The 16,860-nt window shown below is 37.0% G+C and overlaps 1 pseudogene; it reads right to left on the bottom strand.

Annotated features, from left to right (window-relative positions):
• Positions 1 to 2,224: 2,224 nt before the first annotated feature.
• LOC101278701 (ADP-ribosylation factor-like protein 6-interacting protein 1) lies at positions 2,225 to 3,254 on the bottom strand (annotated as a pseudogene).
• Between the last annotated feature and the right edge of the window lie 13,606 nt (positions 3,255 to 16,860).

Genomic DNA, 16,860 nt, shown 5'->3' with positions numbered 1-16,860 from the left:
GTGGCAGCAGCAGCCTTAGCGTCTCATGCCCATCTCTGGTGTCCGTGCTGGTAGCCACAGCTCGCACCCATCTCTGGAGCTCGTTTAGGTGGTGCTCTGAATCCCTCCCTCCCCGTGCACCCCGAAACAATGGTCTCTTGCCTCTTAGGCAGCTCCAGACCTTTTCCAGGACTCCCTCCTGGCTAGCTGTGGCGCACTAGCCCCCTTCAGGCTGTGTTCACTCCGCCAACCCCAGTCCTCTCCCTGGGATCCGACCGAGCCCGAGCCTCAGCTCCCAGCCCCCGCCCGCCCCGGCCGTTGAGCAGACAAGCGTCTTGGGCTGGTGAGTGCTGGTTGACACTGATCCTCTGTGCAGGAATCTCTCCGCTTTGCCTTCTGCACCCCTGTTGCTGTGCTCTCCTCCGTGGCTCCGAAGCTTCCCCCCTCTGCCACCCACAGTCTCCGCCCACGAAGGGGCTTCCTAGTGTGTGGAAACCTTTCCTCCTTCACAGCTCCCTCCCACTGGTGCAGGTCCCATCCCTATTCTTCTGTTTTTTCTTTTTTCTTTTGCCCTACCCAGGTACGTGGGGAGTTTCTTGCCTTTTGGGGGGTCAGAGGTCTTCTGCCAGCATTCAGTAGGTGTTCTGTAGCAGTTGTTCCACATGTAGATGTATTTCTGATGTATTTGTGGGGAGGAAGGTGACCTTTTGCCATCTTGAAGGTCTCCTCTTGGCAACTTTCAAATACACAATACAGTATTATTAACTATAGTCACCATGTTGTTCAGTACATTCCCAGGACTTATTTATTTAATTCACATGCTGATATTTCAGGTATATAACTTAAATAATGTGCTCTTCACGCAGGAATTATAGTCTTTCTACTAACACTCATTGTATATTTATGGAAATTGAGTATGTAATATAAGCTACAAGGACAATCAAATAGCAAAATTTATGATACTTGTTTGGGCATCTGTAACATAAGTTTAAGAATTAGTAAAAAGACATAAACAAAAGTGCCAAGTTACATAAATTATAAAGGAAAGCTTCAGGAGTTCCTTGCTAGCCTAGTTAGTGGTTAGGATTCCTGGCTTTCACTGCTATGGCCCAGGTTCAATCCCTGACCGGTGAACTGAGATCTCACAAGCCGCATAGTGACGTGAAAAAAAAAAAGAAAGAAAGTTTTTAGAGGGTTTTCTTCAAATATAAAATACATAGAATAACTAATAAGAAGACAATATAACAAAATCTATAAGGTAGATAAAAGAATATCTTTTTTTTTTTGGATTCCAGCTTTTTTATTTTTCCCCTTTTACACAAAAAAAGTAGAAGAAATAACACAGGATTAAAATCGCAAAAGTAGTTAATTGGTAGAACACACATAAACACAAAAATCCAGATAGGAAGACAAGCTTATTTACAATGGGGAAACACATGTAAATTATGGTAGCTTGTATACGAAATATTAAAAAAGAAAAGTCAAACATATGCTACATGGTGCCACTGTTACAGCAATACTGAAGGGGAGAAAACAACTTTTCTTTAGGAACAGATATACCACAAGGTCCAGGTTTTATAGCATCAGTGCAATAAATTCACAAAACTATATTATAACTAGTTAATCAGTTTAAAAATTGTTCCCAAATATGTCACATTTCCAGCCCTCAGAAGTTCATTCCTACAGATTTCAACTACTCCATCTATGGGGACCAAAAGCAGCCAGTGTTACCATAAAATGAGAATCTTAACGTTTACCTTTAAAGGCTTATTCTGGTCTTGAAAAACTAGTAGGATTTTCTACTGAAATGAATCTTGACTAAACACAGGATGAGTTTTGTTCTTTATTGGCTGGTCTTGGAATATAACTCTTAACCTATTATGTACTTTAGTTTCAGTTAGCTGAAAATCTGAAATTAAAAGTATGCTAAAAATCCTAAATACCATCTCGTGTAAGCCTGCTACTAATAAGCCTTTAAGGATGTGCTAACTTTAAGTGCAAGGGAACAAGAGTTCTAAGCCTGTCAGATTCCCCATTTGGGAGGAAGGATCAATGTTTCCAACAAGTTGCTAAATTCTGCACAAGGGAGAAGCCAACACATACTAGGCCATGGAATTAGGTTCATTTTATTCCACGAGGATCCTTCTCCCACAGTATTGAAACAGAATGAGGAATGAATCTTAATTGGTCTGTTCATCAGAAGTGGTAAACTTGGTTTCTATATTCACGAAACCAGACTGTTGTTTAAGCAGACTGTGGAAGCAGACAGTAGAACCAGCTTCCTGTAGTCACAGACCATGATCTTCTATCCAGCTAAAGCAAAGATCAACTTGAACAGTTATCCCAAGCCACTGTTAACTGTACTAAAGGATGAAGTTCACCACTATATTATTTTAAAAGTAAGAGTTCAATTAACCCTGGGAGAGAAAAACCAAAACAAGTGGTAATGATGAATGAGTTGTCCATATAAGGCCAGCTGATGAGAACACACCCATGAAGACACTGAGCATAAAGCCTTACTTGGCAAGTCGGAATTTCCACTAAGGGCAGAATGAGGGACAGCAAAGAGCTACATCTGTAACATTTTTGTATCCAGACAGCATAACAGACACTGTCCCCAAGGACAATGTATACACCATTAATCACACTGAATAAAGCAGATGCATTATTCATTTTTCTTTTCTTTTTGTTTGAGAAGCTTGTTTATCTCTCTTTTGGCCATTCCAATGTACTTCGAAATGATTCCATGTTGGTTTAGTCCAGGAAGCAAGAGTAAGAAAGTCACTATCAGGTAGGAGAGAAGGAGGTTGTGGACTTGCTGTCCCACCCAAACAACCACAGCAAGAGAAATGATCATGGTCATGAAGTACAGTTTAGGCTTTTCTTTCTTTAGCATAAGGAGGTGTTTCTACTAGCCCACAGCTCTGCGTCGAGTTTTTACTAGACTGCTTCAAATTTCAAGGACTCACTGCTGTTACTCAGTGGTCCATTTATTGGAGCCAAAAATTCTAGGTGCTAGAATGGGAACAAGGTAGTCAGCCAAGCACAGAAACAACAAAACAGGAAACACCTGACAGAATGGATGGATCTAGATAGTAGATAGTCAGAAACACCAAAGAAACCATACCCATGATGGCAGGTGGAAACCAGGCTCTTCCCCATTGGAGGACTTCATCTGCCATCAGCATAACTTCTCCCCATCTTTGCAGCTACTCTTCCAGACTTGCAGTCTCTGCAGCCAGCAGGCTGGTGCTGCGAGAATCTCCTTCCACCATCGTTCCCAAGGTTCCCCCTCAGCTAGTGCAAGACGCCCCCAAAACTGGCCTTCCTCAGAGCCACTCATGACAACCCTCATAAAAGGATATCTTAATTAAAATAAAATTATTAAAGAAATGTACTGCTGTACACTAAAGTAGTGACAATATAATCAACCAGAACAACAACAAAAAAAAAATAGAAAGCTCAGACACATACATACAAATATTTAAATGTTTTATAAATAAAATTATTCTAATTTTAAATCAATGATATCTTTTTAGTTACTGATTTGTTGCAAGAAAAAAAATAATGTTAAAATGAAAGGAAATAGGGGGTTCCCTGGTGGCACAGTGGTTAAGATTCCACCTGCCAATGCAGGGGACAGGGGTTCGAGCCCTGGTCTGGGAAGATCCCACATGCTGCAGAGCAACTAAGTCCGTGCGCCACAACTACTGAGCCTGTGTTCTAGAGCCCGAGAGCCACAACTACTGAGCCCACGCACCTAAAGCCTGTGCTCCACAACAAGAGAAGGCACCGTGATGAGAAGCCTGTGCACCGCAAGGAAGAGTAACCCCCGCTCACTGCAACTAGAGAAAGCCCGTGCACAGCAATGAAGACCCAACGCAGCCCAAAACAAATAAATTTATTAAAAAAACAAAAAACTTAAAGGAAACAAAAAACCAAAAATACCCTAAAAACATACAGGTAAACATTTATATAATTTTAAAATATGATCAACTCTTTTTGAAAAAAGCATAGGTAGTGTATAAGAATTGATTGGTAGATAGCATTTTATACACAGAGTTCTTAGAAACAAATAAAACATGAGTACCTCAGGACAAATGGAGCAAAAGATATAAACCAGCGAGTCACAGAGTTTGAAACACTTATGACTAGTTAAACTATAAAAAATTTAAATCTCTGTATTAATAAATTTTTAATTAAATGTAATACCATTATTTTATACATCAAAGAGATTTTTGATATTGAGTTAAACACATGAGAGTCAAATTGTATAATTAGACTTAAATCTCAGCTTCATTTTACTAATTTGGTAATTTTGAGTAAATTATTTTAATTTTCTATGCCTTTTTCCTCATTTGGAAAATTCAGTTTTGTGCCCCTACTTCACAGGTTTGTTGCAAGAATCAAATGAGCTTGCTCTGTAAAACTCTTGGTCCGATACATGGCACATAGAAGACACTAAAAACTATTAGATTTAATCAAACCCTCAAACATAGAGGATATATTATATAAACTAACTCACTTTTGTAATGGAATACTGTGCAAATTAAAAAAAATCATGTTGGCATGGAAAAATGTTCATTATCTATTGACAAGTGAAAAAATGCTCAAACCATAAATATAGACTTTTTTTTTTTGGCTATAACAATAGCTAGTACTAGACTAGCTTTCCCAATAAAGACTATAACTGATGAAACAGTTTCATCAGATATTTAAACAATATTTGTTTCCAGATATTGCAACAACAGAACAAAACTATATTTCTCAAAGAAAGAGAAACTTATGATTTGATCCTATGATCACCCAGACCTCACCAGGGAACAATTTCTTGACCATAAGCACAAAAACCTAGGGTCCACACAGAGCTCTACAAAGTTAGGAGTAGCTGAAGCACCGGACAGACCTCTAGATGAGATCTATGCAGACAGAGACATGAGGAAATTGTGCGAGGCTTTTCTGTGAATCCTTGGCTAAGGGCAGGCAACACTACATAAGACATAGCAAAGAGTGGCTGTGGTAGGCTTGTAACAGAATAGCACAGAGGCAATATAGATTAAATAGTGCTGGGGACAAGGCAGGTCAGGCACATGCAAAGTGGAGACATTTTTAATATCCTAGCAAACTGAAAAATCTGGGCACCAGCATAGAAGTCAGAAAGTCTATGAATTAACAGTAAGGGCCATGCCCTAAAGTAAAGCCTATTCTACTCCTTCTCTAACAGAGTCTAAATTTGAATCCTGGCAAGATCTTCTGGGAAGACAGATTTGGAAGGTCGAGTTCCTCAAAATAAGAGGGGTTTGAGAAAATTCAGATTTCTGCAGAACTGCTCATAAAACAAGATCAAGATGATCAGCCAGTTATTAGAAATAACCAGAGGAACAAAAATCAAAATCCTTCAGAGGAAGAAAATAGAACTAGAATCTCTATATCATCTACAAAATACAAGGCAAATCAATAACTATATGCAAAGAAATAGAAAAATGTGACCTAGAGTCAAGAAAAAATATTCCAGAGTAATTTTAAAATGGTCCAAATGTTGGATTTAGAGGAAACCTTTTAAAAAAGCTATTATAAATGTTTAAAAAAATAAGGGAAAATATAGTCAGAGAATTAGTGAGGGAACAGGTAGGGAATACCAGCAGAGAAATGCAAACCATAAAACAAGAGTCAAAAGGAAACTTTAAAACTGAAAACTATTATAAAAGAGATGAAATAAATTCACTGAAAGTGCTTGACAGGTGATTGGAGAGGCATATTAAAGAGTCTCTGAACTCTACAAAAGATCAACAGAAATAATGCAATCTAAAAAAGAAAAGAAATTGAGGAAAAATGAACAGGTAATTCAGGTACAAAAATGAATGACTAAAATACATGTTTTTAAAAAGCCTCAGGAGAAAAAAGTGAAGAAATGAAGAAAACAGTGTTCCAATAAATAATGGCCAAAATTTTCCCAAATTTGATGAAAAATTGACTTAGAGATTCAAGCCCTCAGCAAACCTCAAAAAGGTTAAGTACAAAGAAAACCATACTTGGGCAATTCTTATTAAAACTGCTGAAAACCAATGCTAAAAAAGTCACATTAAAAAAAATTTCGATAGCTCAACAATCTACAGATTCAGTGCAATCCCTATCAAACTACCAATGGCATTTTTCACAGAACTACAACAAAAAATTTTACAATTTGTACAGAAACACAGGAGACCCCAAATAGCCTAAGCAATCTTGAGAAAGAAAAATGGAGCTGGAGGAATCAGGCTCCCTGATTCAGACTATACTACAAAGCTACAGTAATCAAGACAATATGGTACTGGCACTAAAACAGAAGTATAGATCAATGGAACAGGATAGAAAGCCCAGAGATAAACCCATGCACATATGGCCACCTTATCTTTGACAAAGGAGGCAAGGACATACAATGGAAAAAAGACAGCCTCTTCAATAAGTGGTTCTGGGAAACTGGACAGCTACATGTAAAAGAATGAAACTGGAACACTCCCTAACACCATACACAAAAATAAACTCAAAATGGATTAAAGACCTAAATTTAAGGCCAGACACTATAAAACTCTTAAAGGAAAACATAGGCAGAACACTCTATGACATAAATCACAGCAAGATCCTTTTCGACCCACCTCCTAGAGAAATGGAAAGAAAAACAAAAATAAACAAATGGGACCTAATGAAACTTAAAAGCTTTTGCACAGCAAAGGAAACCATAAACAAGATGAAAAGACAACCTTCAGAATGGGAGAAAATATTTGCAAACGAAGCAACTGACAAAGGATTAATTTCTAAAATATACAAGGAGCTCATGCAGCTCAATATCAAAAAAACAAAAAACCCAATACAAACATAGGCAGAAGACCTAAACAGACATTTCTCCAAAGAAGATATACAGATTGCCAACAAACACATGAAAGGATGCTCAACATCACTAATCATTAGAGAAATGCAAATCAAAACCACAATGAGGTATCATCTCACACAGGTCAGAATGGCCATCATCAAAAAATCTACAAACAATAAATGCTGGAGAGGGGGTGAGAAAAGGGAACCCTCTTGTACTGTTGGTGGGAATGTAAATTGATACAGCCACTATGGAGAACAGTATTGAGGTTCCTTAAAAACTAAAAATAGAACTACCATACGACCCAGAAATCCCACTACTGGGTATATACCCTGAGAAAACCATAATTCAAAAAGTGTCATGTACCACAATATTCATTGCAGCTTTATTTACAATAGCCAGGACATGGAAGCAACCTAAGTGTCCATCAACAGATGAATGCATAAAGATGATGTGGCCCATATATACAATGGAATATTACTCAGCCATAAAAAGAAACGAAACTGAGTTATTTGCAGTGAGGTGGATGGACATAGAGTCTGTCATACATAGTGAAGTAAGTCAGAAAGAGAAAAACAAATACCGTATGTTAACACATATATATGGAATCTAAAAAAAAAAAAAAAAAGGTCCTGATGAACCTAGGGGCAGGACAGGCATAAAGACACAGAGGTAGAGAATGGACTTGACACAGGAACAGGGAAGGGTAAGCTGGGACAAAGTGAAAGAGTAGCATTGACATATATACACTACCAAATGTAAAATAGATAGCTAGTGGGAAGCAGCCACATAGCACAAGGAGATCAGCTCAGTGCTTTGTGACCACCTAGAGGCGTGGGATAGGGAGGGTGGGAGGGAGAGGCAAGAGGGAGGGGATATGGTGATATACGTATACATATAGCTGATTCACTTTGTTATACAGCAGAAACTAATATACCATTGTAAAGCAATTATACTCCAATAAAGATGTTAAAAAAATTCTATAGCTTGAGAAAATACCCTTCAAAAAATGAGAATGTAATAAAAACATTTTTATTTTTATAATCAAATTCTGGTTGAGATTGATTTTATTCTACACATCAAATTGTGGAAAATGTACATTTTAACAATTTTGAGTTTTTCCAACTCATCATAATATATCCCTCAAATTATTTAGATCTTCTTTATCTCTCTTAGCAATACTTTGTACTTTCAAATGTTGATATTTGCATATATACTTTTATACTAATTCCTAATTATTTTTAATGGGTCTTAAAACTGTTGTTAATTTTCAATTTCATTTTCTAATTGTTCTTTGGTAGATACAGAAATACAATTAAATTTTATATATTGAGCTTATATCCTGTGACTTTGCTAAATATTCATTAATTTCAGTCATTTTTTTAAATGGTAGAAATGTAAATGGTACAGTGCTACGAAAACCTGTATGGAAGTTCTTCAAAAAACTAATTATAGAATTATCATATGATCTAGCAATCCTGCTTCTGGGTAATATCCAGAAGAACTGAAATCAGAATCTTGAAGAGATATGCACTCCCATGTTCACTGCAGTAATAATATAGTAATAATACAATAGCCAAGATATGGAAATAACCTAAATGTCCATTGATGGAAAGAAAATGTGTTATATACACATGATGGAACACTATTCAGCCTTAAAAAGAAGGAAATATTGCCCTATGAGACAATATGGATGACCCTGGAATACATGCTAAGTGAAATAAGCCAGACACAAAAGCACAAATATTGCATGATTCCATTTATGTGAAGTATCTAAAATAGTCAAACTCATAAAAACAGACATCAGAATGGTGTTTACCAGAGACTGGGGGGGGGGGGCAAGGAAGGAAATGGGGAGTTGCCATTTGAAGGGTATAAAGTTTCAGTTATTCAAGATATGAATACATTTTAGAGATCTTCTGTACAACACTGTACCTATAGTTAACAATACTGCATTTTGTACTTAAAATTTTGTTAGGAGAGTAGAGCTCATGTTAAGTGTTCTTATCACAATAAAAAAAACTTTAGAAAATATCATGATAAGTGAAATAAGTCAGACATAAAACAGTTTATATTATATGATTCCACTTATACAAAATGCTAAGAAAGACAAATTTATATTACAGTAACAAAAATCAGTGGTTGTCTTGGGTGAAATCCGGGAGGGGGGTAGCTCAAAATTGACAGGAGGGATTGTTCTGGGATTATGTAAGTATTCTATATTTTGACTGAGATGATGATTACATGAGTGTATAAACTATCATTACTCATCAGCCTGTGTGATGCTGTGATTTATAAGAAATATATGTTTGGTCATTCAGATGACTGAAATATATTCCTCATATATATTTGGTCTTCATCCATGGTTCCTGGCTCACAGTTCCCAAAACTCTTGAAATTTTCTGAGTGATAGGAACAATGCGAGCACCTTTTATTATAATATTTGGTCTCTTGTCCTCAGTTCCTGAAATAGATTCAGAGGCATAAAGGTGAAATGGGTGTCCTGTCGTTCATAACAAGCCCCTGTCACCACAACTGGATTTATGCTAATAAGGTCATTTTTTAAAGGCACCTAAGGAAGGGGTCTGGCTGCCAGTGGAGCCAACCAAGTGATTTTAGTATTGGAACTTTCGATCCCCTGGCCTGGCCCCCACCAACTTACTAGAGGGAAGAAGGGCTGAAGGTTGAGTTTAATCACCTATGGCCAATGATTTAGTCAATTATGCCTACATAATAAAGTCTCCATAAAAAACCAAAATGATGAGGTTGGGAATTCGCTGGTGGTCCAGTGGTTAGGACTCTGCGCTTTTACTGTGAAGGGCCCGGGTTCCATCCCTGCTCGGGGAACTAAGATCCCGCAAGCCAAGTGGTGTGGCCACAAAAAACATGATGAGATTCAGAGAACCCCCAGGATGGTGAACACACGGAGATTTGGAGAGAGTGGTCCACTCAAAGAGGGCCAGAAGCTCCAAGCCCTTTCCGCATACATTGTCCTATGCATCGCTTCCATCTGGCTGTTCCTGAGTTATATCCTTTCATAATAAACCAGGAATCTAGTAAATAAAATGGTTCTCTGAGTTTTGCGAGCTCCCCTTGCAAATTAATTGAACCCCAGGGTGGGACTGTTGGAACCTTCGATCTATAGCCAGTTAGTCAAAAGCACAGTGACAACCCGGACTTGTGACTGGCATCTGAAGTGTGTGTGTGGGGCGAGGCCTTGTAGGACTGAGCCCTTAACCTGTGGGACCTGACACTAGTGTCAGAATTGACTTAAATTGCAGGAAATTTAATGTAGCAACGCATTGCTTGGTGGTATGACGAGCTGTCCCCCCTACTCCCCCGTCAGCACACACAATGTAATTGGGTAAAGAATTCTTAACCTGTTTATTTAAAATGGATGCATTTCATTTTATGTAAATGATACCTTAAATTTAGTATGTATATCATGATCTCTGTTTTTGTAAGTGTAAAATTAAATTGAGAACTGATTCATTAAAAATGAACAGAGGTTATAATTTACAGTTGTATTATGGATAATTTTTTGGTTTCCTAGCTTTTGGGGGGATTTCCTTTTCAATTTTCTCCACTGAATTGTATACAAATTAATATTAGCTGGAAAAGAACTGTTATTAATAAATTAATAGAATATATTAATATATTTAAAGAAAAACTAATATATTTCAGAGAATTTAGCTAAGTATAGAGTGAAGGCAAATTTCAATTGCTTGTTGGACTTTTTACATTGCATATTACAAAAAATATGTTTAGGAAATCATTTGGCATTTCTGAAGACACTAAGTCAGGGTTTTGCTCGCAGCTTAGTGAAGTAATTTATCAATGAAGTTTGAAAAGGATGTTTACTTCAAAACTGAACAGGTAAAAGAATATAAAAGTAAATTCACAGAAATCAATAGCAGTTCTTGATGAGTGATTAACTTTGGGATATTGAAGATGGAGACCAGTTTAAAGTAATTTAGGATTTGCAAGTATGATTATAATAGTAATATCATAATGACAATAGAAAAAGTTATCTGAATTTATGGCAGGGTGGTTGCCTCATGACCATTGGCTACCAGTCGAGAATTATATGAACATATAATTATATCAGTATATATAATTATATCCACATATATTAATAAGCATTTATTTAAATAATATGTGGTGAAATAGAGTAGAAAAAAGCTCTCCTATCATAGCGTCTAAAACTGGGATTGAGACATACTGAAGTGCTCATGGTCATTAAACAGTGAGATTGGGTTAATAATGATAATATTCTTCTTCATAATAACCTTCTACCATGTAAGATTCATGAGGGCAGGGACTTTGTCTTATTCACCCAGTACCAGAAGAACACCCGGAACTTAAGCATGCTGGACATTTATGTTAAATGAATGAGTACATCGGCTCTAGTGAACTCCCCCAAATAGCTCACCAAAACGCCACACATATTGAACATTTGAATTATATTAAAACAATCATACATTATAAGAATATACTGGTAGGGCTTCCCTGGTGGTGCAGCGGTTGGGAGTCTGCCTGCCGATGCAGGGGACGCGGGTTCGTGCCCTGGTCCGGGAGGATCCCACGTGCCGCGGAGCGGCTGGGCCCGTGAGCCATGGCCGCTGAGCCTGTGCGTCCGGAGCCTGTGCTCCGCAACGGGAGAGGCCGCGACAGTGAGAGGCCCGCATACCAAAAAAAAAAAAAAAAAAAAAAAAAAAAAGAATATCCTGGTAAACATCAGTTGCTGAGGTTGTTAAGGGAGAATAATTGCCCTCAAGAAGTAAGAACCTAGAGGGGATTTCATTTTACCCCAGTACCATACCATCCTGCTCTGACTTCCCACACCAGTCCCACAATCTCCACTTCTCCCCACTTTATCCTAATCCCTAGAGGACCAAGGAGGAATAGCTCTAGTAGGGATTGAAGGCTAGTTAGCAATCACTTTCCCAGTTGGAAGCAGGGTTGGCTTTTCTTTTCCATTTCTATAGAACATTCAATTTTATTCCATATTTTAAAAGAAATTCTGTCTTTACATGTCAGACAAACCTTTTGGTGTATATTTAAATAAATCGCTAAAAAATTAAATGATTCTTCAGAGAATGTGGGAGAGTTTAAAAATCTTCAATTACTTGATTATACCTCTCAATGTCAGTTTTCCATGAGGCATTTGATCAATTTTCAACACAGACACAGCATCAACACAGTGTCAAAGAGTGTCTTTGTCACAGCTGGTAACGCAATAGAGCTGTTAATTTCTTTTTGAAATCATGTTCCCTTTGTGACATAAGCAGAACATAAATAAATGTGTTGGAAGAAATTATTTTCATGATTTTAATATGCTACCTATATTCATGATAAGGGCCATGATCAAACATGTTTTCACTTGATAAACCAGCTGGACAGATGATCTATAATGATCTATAATTCTTTTGGATGCAAAAATCTAAGCAATATTTAAAAATCATGAACACCCACTTCATATTGATACTGCATAAGGTTACTCTAATTTTCCTGTGAAGTCCAAGTGTTGTAACAATTATGGCTCATTAAGTTGTCAGAGAGATACCTGTATTCAGTAACTATTTCCAACTCAAGACAGACTGTGTTGTTGCCAACAGGCTTTTCACTAACCTGCAGAGATTAGAATTTAGCCCCTACACTGTCATCAGTTTGTCTCAGTTCCTACATCGTCTGGCTTACTTTCAGAGATCACAGATAAATCCCTTGTTCGTGTTCATTCTCGAAAAGTTCTTCCTCTCAGTTCTCAGTATAATAAACATGATTTTCTAATGGTTATCTTCTTCAGATTACTTATGGCTTTCATCTAGCACAGTACATGAAGGCAGAAGAAAAGGCAATCCAAATAGAATACACTGCTTTTAACTTAGCTTCCATGGAGGGAGCAAGCGGTCTTTCAGTTAAAATATGTCATTCATCTCCTTGGCTCTGCACCTTGTCCTTTGCTGGCCATCTCTTCTGACCTTGTCAATGCAGAGTGACTCTGGGGCCTGTTCCTCTTCTAGATTATGGTCAGTCAGAAACCAGTGAATATTTGTATGATAATCACCAATTCATACGTTTCTGATAAAAGCATAATATATATCCTGTTTTAGAAATACAAGTAAAATGATCAAATCATTACTTTTTCTGATTTGTCATGCTAGAATTTAAATGTAAGATGGTCAATTAAACTTACAGGTAAAACTGCTTTGTTTAAAACTACATTTCTTTTCTCCAGTTTGAAAATGAAATGCCATAAAAGCTTAAGAGCAATGGTTCATTTTTTGTTATGTAAAGAAGTTTTAAAAAAGGAGTCAAACAACTGTTTAGATTATTTGGATTAAAATGAAGTATACTTGTTCCCAATCTGAAAAAGGGCACTCAAAGAAGAAAGAAAAAGGATGAGCGTTTCCCTTCATTTACTCCTGCTCTCTGATACATATATTTTTTGTTTGGGGATCTAAAGAGGTCTCTTGAGTTGGGTTAATTCAGATGTGAAAAAGTGTATAAAAAGATAACTACAGCCCTTCAAATGAAATAAGCTGCAAAATCACCATCTTTATCATTAGATCTATAATCACATTGGATTTATAACAATAATTATGACAGTGATGATGTTAATAAAGGAGGAAGAGGAGATGGAGAAGCAGCAGCTGTACTGTGAACATTATTTTATAACTTGGTGAGGTCATTTTTTTTTTTTTTTTGCAGTACGCTGGCCTCTCACCGTTGTGGCCTCTCCCGTTGCGGAGCACAGGCTCTGGACGTGCAGGCTCACCGGCCATGGCTCACGGGCCCAGCCGCTCCGCGGCATGTGGCATCTTCCCAGACCGGGGCACGAACCCGTGTCCTCTGCATCGGCAGGCGGACTCTTCCAGGTGCCACCAGGGAAGCCCGGTGATGTCATTTTTTTATGAGCTCTTCAGTGGAAATGCTGGGGAAAAAACTTTCTGTTGAAATTTGTCTTGCCCGAATAATCTCAGAGTCCATTGTGTGAACAGATGCTTATACATGTGCATATATTTGGTTAGCAACTATATACAGATATATGCGTTTATATATATATATATACACATACATATCTGTGAATATATATACATATACAAACATACTACATATACATACACATTTATGTGTAATGTGTGTATTTATATATATATTTAATCTGCTTAGACTTTGTTAGTGCTTCTGTTTAAAAGGGGCTAAGATCAACTTGGGGATAAAAGGGAACTACGTTTGATTCATTGAATACTACATGCCCAAATGGAAGAAATACCAAAGAAGCAGCCAAAACCTTCTAATGGTAAAGACTGATGGCAAAATACTCTGATCACACAGAATTTTCTTTTTCTTGCTTCAAGAAGTTACATTGTTGATTACTTATCAAAATGAAGAGTAATATGGGGTAATTAAAGTTAATTTACTGGCCCATAAACTTTAATGCATTTGATGATGTGTAAGGCCCTAACTAGCACAATAACCAAAGAAGAAATTTTTCCAGGCAAAAAGCACTTCGCACATTTGTAAGTGGCTATGATAGCTATACCAAAAAACCAACATCCTTGGTAATATATAACTCAATTTTACATATTCTGGTTTCCTGTACACTTATGTATTCCTATTATGCTTGACTGTAACCTTCTAAATACAGACATGCCATGTTCTTAGTTCAAAAATGCTATGAGAACCTAATGCTTTGCATAAAATGAGTCTAAAAAAATTCCAGGCCCTATATCAGTGATCAAGTGTTTCAATACTGATGATCTACACTCCTAGCATTAAGCTTTGATCCATATTAAAAGTTGATGGGCTTGGGAGAGGTGATATATTTAACTTTATCAGTCATTCATACTTAGCATGAATCAGTTTATCATGCTCTGCCCTGAGAATCTATAAATAGGAGATAGGAGAGAGGGAAGTACCAAGGTGCTAAGTGCCTGAGATTGGAGAGGAGGCCACCAGAGCAGAGGGGAGAGAGAATGGGAAACTAACTTTGTTCTTTCCACTGTTCTTTAGTCTGTGCTTCCAAGCAAGGAAGGACACTGACTTACTCTTTAAACTAGACACACCAGCATTATGTTCTGAGGCATGTGGACGTTAGTGACAATGTCTGGTTGATATTTTAGTGCCTTTCTTTGACATTTGTCTCTGTTAGGCTTGAAAAAGATATCGTTATCTTCAGTGTTCTTCCCCACCCTCAATCCCTGCCCCCCATTGTACAAAGATTGGTGAAATAAAAAAATATCTTTACTTGATTTTTTCTTGACTCTGGCTTCTTTAGGAATAGTACATATGAAAGTCCTATTCTTGTAAATGGTGTTAGGTTTATAATGTGATTTCTTTATCTATTTATTTGCCAGATAATAGAGAAAGAACTGGTGGCGCTGAGGTCAAAACGACGTATACAGAAGATACGTGATTTTAGAGCTGGAGACAGCTCCACACACATGGGTTGACTGTCACAGGCTATGGAACTGTCATCCCCAGCATGCTTAGGCATATTAAATGGCACGACACTTCAGCAGGGCACATCAATTCACTGAAGAATGATAAAGACTAAGCTACATGCATGCTAATCTGGAAAGTGTTAGAAAACTGCCTTGTAGCCTATGATTCTAGTTTGAAAAATGACAATGTCCAGTTTGTTGTCATAACAAGGGAAAAGGAGAATTGTTTACAAAATGGGAAGGTTTAGGTGGAAATTTCTGACTTTTTACTCGGTTTTATTATTAGGTAGGAATCAAAACAAGTGGGATTTAAGAATACAGACATGCAAATCTCAGGGTTGGAATAAAAATGAGTAATGAGAATATATCTGAGAAACATATCCAGTCTAGAATTCAGGATAGCAAGAAAAATTATGATTCCAAATTAAACTCTATCTATAATAGTGAGCAACAGACAACAGAAGTCAGCAATAGTGAAGCAAGTGGAAAAAACAAATGTAAAGAAAATCTGACTCTTCTTGATCTTTAGAAGTAAAAACTATTTCTTTCTCTCAGGAGAGAAATTAAAATTTTAAAAGCCATAATTAATATTCACATCTCTTAAATTGTGATTTTTCTTTTAAAAAAGAGGAAACGGTTGTTTCTGAGAATTTCATAACTTGATTGTAGCATAAACTGATTTATAACATTGTCTTATTTACATAGGTATGTGTTTAAAACAGATACAGCCACAAAAATCTAATAGCACTCAGAGATAGAATTTGAACACAGATTCGGTGATGCAGGACCAGTTGGAAAATACTTGTGCTTCTCCTATATTGGGGCAATGCTGCTTACTATTAAATGTAAAGAATTAAGCAATTCTACCAAATACATTTTTTCACTTAAAATTATACATTTTATTATTAATTCTCAGGAAGTTAGTATAGCTGACCATATCTTGTGAACAAGAACTTTTGATAGGTCACATTTTTTTCCCCAGCAAATTCATGATTTTACTCTTAATGATTTCTATTTATCTCATTTTACAGGGAAATAGTCCATTAATAACTGCTATGTTATTTTTTAATTACATGTTTTAATTCTTGGTTTTTGAGCCAGGTCTTGGGCAACAAATCAAGTGACTTTGATCAAAGTCTTTGGAAAATGTAATGTTTTAAGGACACGTTTAATTGAATCACAGTTTGAAGTGGTAGCAAAGTGAGTTTGACCTTTGTCATAAGGTACCTAGGAATCCTGATCTATATTCCTGATTGCTATTGATTTTTCTAGATTTCATTATAAAATCAATAACTGTTGCACAGGGTAAAATAGTTTACAAGGGTTGCAACATACTGTGGACTTCTGAAAACATACTGAGCTCTGTGAAGCCACCCAGGCAGCCAATTAGGAGAAAACATCTATTAGGTAAAAACAGGGCAGTCCCATTGACTGCTATTGATTTTCTTAGCCCTGTGAAAAGACAATCAATTAGATAAAGAAGGCTAATGTTACAGCTGCAATTTAATAACCCCTAAAAAAAAGAAGGAGGGCTATTGATTCCTGACATGGAATGTTGAGGCTTATTGAAATATACTGAACTTC

Source organism: Orcinus orca, chromosome 3, assembly GCF_937001465.1.
Source record: "Orcinus orca chromosome 3, mOrcOrc1.1, whole genome shotgun sequence".
In the NCBI taxonomy this organism is placed as follows: Eukaryota; Metazoa; Chordata; class Mammalia; order Artiodactyla; family Delphinidae; genus Orcinus; species Orcinus orca.
The sequence above is the reverse complement of the archived record's forward strand: the minus strand, read 5'-3'. Positions and strand labels throughout refer to the sequence as shown.